This window comes from Lemur catta, chromosome 22 (assembly GCF_020740605.2).
Source record: "Lemur catta isolate mLemCat1 chromosome 22, mLemCat1.pri, whole genome shotgun sequence".
NCBI lineage: Eukaryota > Metazoa > Chordata > Mammalia > Primates > Lemuridae > Lemur > Lemur catta.
The window spans coordinates 6,799,854-6,809,721 of NC_059149.1; the positions used below are offsets into that span (position 1 = coordinate 6,799,854).

Genomic DNA, 9,868 nt, shown 5'->3' on the forward strand with positions numbered 1-9,868 from the left:
ATACATACACGATGGATTACTATTCAGCCATACGAAAGAATGAAATTCTGTCATTTGCAATAACATGCATGAACCAGGAGGACATTATGCTCCGTAAATAAGCCAGGTACAGAAACATAAATACAGTAGATCTCACTTATATGTGGAACCTAAAGAGGCTGACCTCATAGACATGGAAAACGGTGGTCACCAGAGGCCGGGAAGGGGAGCTGGGCAGAGACTGGCCACTGGGCACAAAGTCACGGTGAGGCAGGAGAAGTCCTGGTGTTCCGTTGCTCAGCAGGACGGCTGTACGTAACAACATTGTGTATTGTGAGCACTAAGGAACTAGAAGAGAGCATTTTGAAAGTGCTCACTAAAATGAAATGATAAATGTTCCAGGTGATGGATATGCTAAATAAATGCCCTGGTTTGATTTTTACACAGTATATACATGTATCAGAATAGCACACTGTGCCCCATAAATATGTACAATTATGATGTGTCAATTAAAAATGGAATAAAAACATTACTTAAAGACCCCACAGAAGTGTTGTGAGCACGACATCAGAAGCTGCGTGTGACAGCAGAGCAAGGGGAAGGGACCCGATTCCATCCTCAGGTCCAGAGCCCCCGGAGCCGCTTCCAGGTTCTTGTCCCTCTGATCCATCCACTGGAATCCGACTCACCACTGAGAGACGGGGACTCTCCATCTGCTGCCGTGGGGACACTCACTTGGTGCTGTACGGGACAAAGGACGCGGGGGAGATGGGCTTTGCAACACAGCTAGCGGGGAAGAGAAGGGGACCGCCAGGGTAATAGCACCAGCCCCCCGTGGGATGTGCTCCCTGCAGGGAGACCCTCCCGTATAGCCGTGGTTATTGGGAGGGAGAATGTAAATAACACGGAGAGTTGAAATGGAGTATTTGACAACACGGGGCTCCTGCGAGCGTGCACTGAATTTTTATGTTACAAAAGAGCTTTATTTAAGCAGAAGGCCTGGGAAGGCTTCAAAACATCTCTTGTGTCACTTAGTAGGGGAAATATTTTCTCTGTTTCTCACAATTGGAAACCACAGATACTGTTTCCTACGTAGAAAAAAAAAAGTCCGTTGGAAGAGGATGTTTTAGGTGATTACTTAAGCCAATTTGCTTCTGAAATGACAAGATTGGCAAATTGCCCATTGTCACATTGGCACATCAAATGATAATAATGTTCCCCAGGGATATTAAGGCGCTGTTAGTTCTGCTTCCTGGGTAGGGGAGAGGAGGCGGGAGGAGGGGACCGGCTTCTGCAGAAACTGCTGCAGCTCAGCTTGGGCTCTGGATTGTCTGGGGCAGGGAGGGGAGGGTAGAATTCAGGAAAAACCAGGGCTTCAGGAAAAGGGAAAATATGAATTTTCAGACATTTCTTTAGCAACTTGATGCTAGACTAAAGGAGGTAAGTTGAAAATTGTATCATGTAGCCTTGGGACAGTGCATGACACCTGCAGGTCACCCTCTAAGGTCTATAAAAGCCTCGGGCACCAAAGTTCAAGTTCCAGTTCTGCCACCAATTCCGAGATACTGGGGAAAGAACTTCTCTGAGCCTCACTTTTCTTGTCGGAAATGCAGGAATGATATGAAATGATCCGTAAGGTGACTGCTCTGACCAATCCCTCCAGCCTCTCCTCCTACTTACTCTTTGGTGTCTCAGAAAAAACATCCAGCTGAGTCACCCCTTCTCTGCAAAACAAACCAGGAGGGTTGTCAAACTCACTCTGTTCCATTCTAACTTTGTGTCTCCAGTGAACACACTTTCTTAGAACAAGACCTTTCAGAACAGGAGGTGCTGAGGGGCCTTCCAGTTCCTGGCCACAACGATCCGCAGTGGAGCCCACTGCCCGTATCCTAGCTTGGGATGATGAGACCGTCACAGCCCGAGTGCCCTCCCAAGTGACATGCCCAGGGACCTCAACATCATGTATCTGCAGGGATGTGGAAGCCACTGAGTCTAGGCAGAGACTAAGGAAACTGACCAAAGGGCCCGGGCTTGCAACAGCAAAAATTGCTGGCAGGGCCACTGAGCAATTTCTAAATGAGCTTGCAAACTCAGGTCTGACTCAGAAAAGTTCCTACCCAGGAGAAAGAGTGTCTGAATATGGATAAGAGAAAAAGACTACATGGCAAGTGAGAAGTTGCCAGGAAGAGGCTGGCGAGAGCAGGACTGGAATGCAGCCACCTGTGTGGGGCCCACGCCGAGCGCCGGTCAGAACAGGTGAGCTGTCCAGGGACTGCCAGGGCTTTCAGCTGGTGCTCAGAGGGGCACCAAAGGGAGACCCAGGTTGGCTGAATCCAGAGCAGGCAGCAGGGACGAGGTGGCTGCAACGTGAGCGGGTGCTGACCAAGGGCAGGAGGCCAGGGAGGAAACAGGTGCAGAGACAGTGTGGAAAGCAGGATGGGGAACACAGCTCATTCGAGGTGCCAAGAGGCAGCACCAAGGGGACAAAACGCACCCCCCTGGGAACAGGGGTCCCAGAGTGGAGCCAGATCCCCTAACCATCCGCGAAGTTCTGCCAGGTGGCTGTCTGGCTGATGCTCCAACTGTATTTCAGGTTTCTCCTGTGTTTCTGAGGGTTTTTGTCCCTGGGACTTAGAAGAATTCTGCCTGCAGTGGCTTGCGGCAGGATAAATGTCAGATTTGTTACAGCCTGTCAAGGCCAGGGCGGGCAGGTTGGTCAAGACACTTGGCTGCAGAGACTCGAGAACTATAAGGGCACTGCGGGGTCTGCCTCAGTGGGCCCAAAGCGCTGCTGAACAACGCCCTAGCAAGGGGTCGCCTTAGGGATCACAGACAGGTGGGTGAGGGCTGCCTGTAAATTTAGACTCTTGTCAGCTCTCAAATTAATACCAAAAGATAGTCCTATTTTGTGGGCCCAAATCTCTGCTATCACAGGTTTTGTTTCAATGTATCTCAGAAGCTAAAAATCTGGTATAAAAACATTCACACGGGTTAAGGAGAAAGCTGTGTTTGTCACAAATTTAAAGTTCTAATTAGATGTCGTTTGCTAATTACGTAATTGGTATTTGAAATTATGTACGTAGAAAAATGTATTTAACAACTGCTTATTGTACTGAGGGACCAGCAGAGCTGCTCTCGAGCAATGTGAAGCTCTCGCATGCATAGACGAAGCCTGTCTGTTTGATTAAAGGCCACCGTGCTCTGCTGGTCACCAAAAATAACTTGTCATGTTAATTTCCCCTGGTCGTTTGTGAAACGTCCTAGGCTGGTTCAAACCATTAACGTGAGTGAGCCGGTACTCAGTTTTGGACCATTTACCCTTTTCCTTCTGCATAACTTCTCCCGAATCTGGAGAAATAGATGGAACCAAACCACTCTGGTGACGCAGTGAGTTCTCTGCACACTTGCTGAACGCCGTAGGTCTTCTCTGGACTCTTCCAACGAGGACAGTCTGTTAATACAGGAACTCTGGCAAAAGAAAATTAGTTAGACATCATTAATCCTCCTCTAAAAGTAATCGAAAATGACTTCTCTAAGAGATGGAAGGCAGAAAACTGATTATTTCCACCCATTTTTTGCTTGAATAATTGTCGTCTTGGAAACACAAGGCCAGCAGACATGCAGTACAGATGGTGGATGGTGGGGAGTAACTAACAAAATCATAGCTAACACGTGCCGACTGAACTTGATCAACACCCCTTACAAGTGGGTCTGAAAGAAACAAAGGTTTGTTTGCAGACATGTCCAACCCAACAGGCTGCGGCAAGGACAGGCCCCTGGGGCATCACTACTCCCTTTGGACTCTGATGTCCCCGGAGCCCTGGAGTGCATACTTTACAGCTGAGCAAAAGACACACACACACACACAGACAAAGGTGAGATGACTTCCCCGAAGTCCCAGTTGACTAGTGGCAGAATTAGCAAGACTCACCCTGTGAATACGGACGGTGCTTGGTGCTTCTTGAACTGGAGCTGGGGCCAGGATGGCAAAGGAGTCACACCACAGCCTTAGCCTCTCTCCTCCCTAGTCAGGCCCTGAGAGTGCTCTATGTGTCCCCGAGGTTTGAGAACTTGAGAACCAAGCCACAAAGAAACCCGAGGAATATACTAGGCTCTGAAATGTTTGTGATCCCTAATGGATGGTGGCTGAACTGCAGCCCCGGGTGTATTTCCAACAAAGGAGCAACAGGGTACTTCCCCCTTTCACAGATTTAATGTCAGTGGACACTTCTCCTCCTTGCTTACCTACACATTATATCAGACATTTGTTTGTAGAGTACAGCAGTTTGTACACACTGTAAATATAGTGAAGATCCTAAAAGTGTGGCAGGTGAACTATCCAATTCACATTGGCCTTAAACCAGTGAGCTAACATGGGCTTGCACAGGTGTCACTTCTGTGGCCCTTCACCATCTGCACTGAGCCCTCCAAGGACCCCTCCCTATCTCTTCAGCCGATGGAGGCTCATGCTCCATTGGGTCCACCCCTTCTTCACAACGTTTTCTGGTTATTGCTGCTGTACTGTATGCTTTGCAGGTTGCACAATTTTCTCTGTCCTCCAGAACCATTGCAACAGTCCAGTGGTTCATTTCCATAAGCCCATGCAGTCATTTGCACTTTTAACTTTTTCCTGAATTATCTTTACTTTTTTTCCCTATCCTAATCAAATATCTTTTCTTGGTGCTTTCAACACCTCCTCTGGTAGTTATTGGACCTGTTGAGCTTAATGATATTTGTAAAGCACTTGGATACTAAGTCCAAACATAACCAAACCAACCAATGGAACAAACAAAGGCAATGACTGGGTTAGACTGCGTGAATGTAAGACTGCATCTTTTTGTGGCAACCACAGTTGATACTGTTTCTCTTTGCTGTGTAGCCCTGCTTGTGGCTCTGAATGTTACTGTTTGACAGTCAGTAAGTAGGAAAGCTTCAGCAGCCAAGTTATACCAAGCAAAAAATTGACCCTGGGCTATTTCTCAGCCGTCAAAAGAACATGTAAAACTCTCCCAAACTGCATTTGATGGGTCCAGGTTCCCACCAACTGGTACTAGGGTGTATCTGGAAGGCATTCAGTCCTTGGCTTACTTGAGTACTCTTGGAAATTTTCCTCATGAGCAGAGCTGGACCCTGTCCTGGAACCAGCGAGAGGGTAGGAAGTCAGAAGAGCAATTTCCTTCCATCTTTTGTCTACCCCCAGCCCCTCCTCCACAGGGACCAGGGTGCTGCACAGGAAGGAAGAGGCACCCAGCAGAGCACAGCCTCTCAGCCAATCCCACCAAGTGCAGAAATGTGGATGAAACTGTTTGGACCTGCCAGATTAGACCAGTCACCAGCTGAATATCACCAAGTGACCCAGTGGATATGTCATCGGGCAAAGAATTCTCTCAACAAGCCCTGCCTGATTTATTTACCCATTATATTATGAGATAAAATAAAATGGCTATTTTAAGACACTCAGTTTTGGAATGGCTTGCTACACAGGAACAGGTTACCAAGAGAGATGTGTATATAAACAGACAATTATAAATAATATGAAACTGCAGTGGTAGCTGCCTAGGAGAATAGATGTCAGTGATAAATTAAGTAGTTGAAACAATAGGCCCCTTGTTTCTAACCAATTAACAATAAGTTTAAAATCTAAATTTACATATACTTTTTTTCAATTTCATTTATTTCCATAATTATTAATCAGGTCTCTTTTAGTAGCAAGTGGCAGATATCTAATTCAACTCAACATAACCAAAAAGAGAATTTTAGGACTGAGAAGAAATTCCAAGGTAGTGTCCAGAGGCCCAGGAGACTGAAACACACCCTCTTCCCCTGCTTTCTTCACTGTTCCTCTCTGGCTGGCCTCTCATGACAGCATGGACAGGCTCTTGTCACCAGGACACGAAGAGAAGCTGACTGTGGACAGCTTCAGCAGGACTTTTTCGTCCCCACTTTGTGGGGGAAGGCTGGTCCAGGCCTGGCTCTGAGGTCGAGGGGAAGGGTCTGTGAGGGAGAATGTGACATCATAGAGACAGCTTAGACCACGCTTGGAGATTGTCCTTATTGCCAGGGAGCTGTCGTACAAGAACTTACAGTTCAGAGGACTCTCCAGAGAAGAGATATTTAAAAATAAACAAAATTCAATTTATTGCAATGCATCATATTACTTGGAAAATGCAGATTTTTAGGCTATATTAAAATTATTATTAAATTTCTACTCAGTGCAAAGCACAGTGCAGATTCTAAGCAAGATTTAAAATGAAGGATTTGACCTTAAGAATTTTCTGACCTAGTTTTATCATAGTACATAAAATTTTAACAGTTTTAACCATGATAAAAGATATAAATATCAAAAATGATAGCCTATTTTGGACCAATTTGTGAATATTGTTAAAAATGTAGTTTTATGAAGGATTCAAAATATGATTACCTTGAATAATCTGTGGAAAAAGTGCTAGTGAAGCAGTCCCATTACTGGGTGTCTACCCAAAGGAAAAAAAGACATTTTATTCAAAAGACGCTTGCATCTAAATGCTTATAGCAGCAAAATTCACAATCCCAAAGATGTGGAAACAACCCAAGTGCCCATCAATACATGAGTGGATTAATAAAATGTTGTTATGTATACCATGGAGTTCTACTTGGCCATAAAAAAATGGTGATCTAGTATCTTTTATAACAACCTGGACGGAAATGGAGACCATTCTTCTAAGTAAAATATCGCAAGAATGGAAAAGCAAACACCAGATGTGCTCAATACCAAATTGGAACTAATTGATCCACACATATAGAAGTGAAACTCAAGGGAAATCAAGTTGGTGGGAGGGGGAGGGGGGATGGGTAAATTGACACGTAACAGGTACAACACACACTAACTGGGTAAAGGGCACATTTATAACTTTGACTCAAATTGCACAAAAGCAAATTACGTAACCAAAACGTGTGTACCCCTGTAAAACTCTGAAATAAAATAAATTAATATACTAATTTAATAGCAAAAAAGTGCTGGTGAGACAATACTATTTGTATCATAACACAGGGGAAAAAAGCTGATCTTAATGAGGGAATATTGAATACTGAGAAAAAAATGTTGGTATCCTTTCAAACATATTAGCATTTTAGTGACTTTATCACATTATTACTTCAGAAGTGTTTGTATGGGCCACGTGCAGGGGCTCACACCTGTCATCCTAGTGCTTTGGGCCCTGGCAGGGGGGTCGCTTGAGCCCAGGAGACTGAGGTTGCTGTGAGCTGTGATGACACCACCGCACTCCAGCCTGGGCAACACAGCCAGACTCTGTCTCAAAAGAAAAAAAATTAGTATTTTTACTATTTAAAAGTGATTCTCTTCTCTATCCTGTATAAAACACTGAGGACAAGCACAAGCGCTGTGCCTTCACTTAGACAGGCGGCCTGGGCGTGGTGTTAGGGCAGCTTGCAGAAATATTAGCATTTGCTATTCCACTTTGCATTTCTCCTCCACTTTTTCTTTGGGTTTTGGGGAAGAGAGATAGGTTTGTCTGAAAACTCTTGGAGTTTTGAATAACTATTGAAATGCAAAACTTTTATTATGATATATCTTGCTCTTACCTTCTTTTCCCTCATTTACTTCCTTTCAGTGACCTCTTCCAACCTGCGCCTTGGGTCTGTCTTTATATTTTTGAACGTTTTTTGTGATTATATATTGGATTATTGCTTTTGTCCCATTTATTCCCCTTAACTTTGGCTGTTTGCATCTCACGTCCCTTTTTTATCTGCAGTCAGCGGAGCTTTGGAACCATCTCCTCCAGACTACGCCTTCGATTTTTCACAGTATCGATTCTGTCCTTGGGGTCTTCTAATGCAGGTTGCAGTTCTGTGATTGCACTCCAATTGTCTGTAATCTTGCCCCATGTCATCGAACAGCTTTTTTTTAACTCTTTCTGATTCTCACCTATTTTTCCAACTCAATGTGCTGTCTCCACAGCTGCTCTTCCGACTTTCTTTTTATAGAGTGTTTTCATTTTTGAGTATTACTGAGAATTTAAGCATCATGAAGACATAGCTTTTAAAGTATATTTTTTGTTTCCTGCAGAAGAGGATAAAAAATATGTTTCTTGTTTTATATCTTAGACTATATCTTAGGGCCGATGCTTATTTTCTTTTTGTTGTTCATCCCTAAATGGGTCAAGAGCTATTAGGGTCTATCATTTGCCCTCAAAAGGAGTAGAATTTCCTAGCTTTCCTGTTTTTATCTGTTTGAATTTGCCTTTTAGATGTCAAGTAAAAAGACATACTGAAGTTAGGAATTTACTTAACTCAATTTTCCTAGGCCACATTTCTGGTGCCTGGCGTTGGTTTACTTGTCTGATGTGTCTCCTTGAGAACTGCACTGTCCAGCATGGTAGCCCTAGCCACATGCAGCTATAAATTAATCATCAAAATTAAATAAACTTAAAATTTGCTTCTGCATTTGCACTAGCCGCATTGCAAGCGCTCTATAGCCACTGACTACAGACCTGGAACACCTCCATCCCTGCAAAAAGTCCCGCTAACAGTGCTGTTCTAGAATGAGATTTATCTGCTCACACTCTGGAGTTATCTGACTATGAAACATTGACTTTATTTCTGAAAATTAAGTCATGCTATTATTTTTTTTTTCTTGCAAGATATAGAAAATGAAAAAATACAATCCCCAGTGTGTGACACTACCATGGTTCTTCCTGTCCACTTCACCACTTTTTATTATTCTCAGTGCAAGATGCAACACATTCCCATTTATCTACTTCCCATGTTGGCCATTACTGGAAGTTTGGTCCCCAGAAAGGAAGTGCCCAGAAAGAGAGACGAATTCCCAGGAAGAGAGACTCATGGAAGAATGTGGGTATAGGCGGGAGAGAATGAGAGCGTGAGAAGGTGCTGCAGAAATCATTGCTTCGCATGAGCCTGTGGGCTCCCCCAGGCCCCTGTGTCTCAAGAAGGAAAACACGAGGGAGGCATGAAGCTCTCCCATATCGCAAAGCTTCATGCATGTGTTGCTCAGTACAAGACCATTCAGCGGTTTTCCTGTCTCCAAAGAGGTTGTCACTTAGCTTGTCTTTTCTATTTTAAAGGCTGTTCCAAGGGAAAGGGAGGGAAGGGAGAACCGATGTTGGAAGGAAACAATTATCTCAGCCCGAGTGTGTCCGTGCAGGTGTGCCCAGGCCTCCAATTTCTAGCCCACTTCTTTTGGTGAGGATGAGAAGTAGAATTTTGGAATAATCTGTTTCTCATGAATGTTTTTACTTGCTTTCAAATATATTTCTTTCTACTCCATTTTACCAGAAGAATCGCGTGAAGTCCTGGTCTAACACACAGGGAGGACCTGGGCCTGGCGCGGACTGGAAGTTTCCTGCAGGCAGAAATGAAGCTGGCTGGCTCTGTGCAGCCTCCCAACCTGTGCGATTTCCTGCAGCCTCTGGCAGATTCGCGTCCTGGCCCTTCACTAAGCGACCAGATGGAAGTTTTAGGGGGTTCAGGGCCTACAGAATGTATATTGCTGGCAGAGTCTTGACGGGAATTTAGTCCAAACTCCTTTTTTTACAGATAAGGAAAAAAGGGGCAGAGAGGTCACAAGTCTTTGAGCATAAAAAGAACACGGTCCTTGGGTTGAATAAACCCGGGCCCCGTCACTTATTAGGAAGCGCTCAGTGGCCCGAATGATTCTCTGCCTCAGTCTTTTCCTCTGTAAAGTGAGACCAGCGCAGCTCGCCTTGCAGGACTCATGTTCCTATGGGTGACGTGTCTACTTGTCACGTGACGAAGAACGAGGCTTAGAGCTGCAGCGTTGTTTCTCCAGGGCAGGGGGAGTGGGGATCACAGGGGCGTCTTTCCCAGGGCGGTGCTCACGCTGTCTCGGGCGACGAAGTCTGACTCCCCC

At 44.9% G+C, this 9,868-nt stretch overlaps 1 long non-coding RNA gene across 1 annotated transcript; it reads left to right on the top strand.

The window, feature by feature from the left end:
• The first annotated feature begins 2,104 nt into the window (after window positions 1-2,104).
• LOC123626625 lies at window positions 2,105-5,435 on the top strand. Its single transcript, XR_006730947.1, has 2 exons — window positions 2,105-2,235; window positions 5,180-5,435. It is a non-coding gene; the product is annotated as an uncharacterized LOC123626625 (long non-coding RNA).
• Window positions 5,436-9,868: the final 4,433 nt, after the last annotated feature.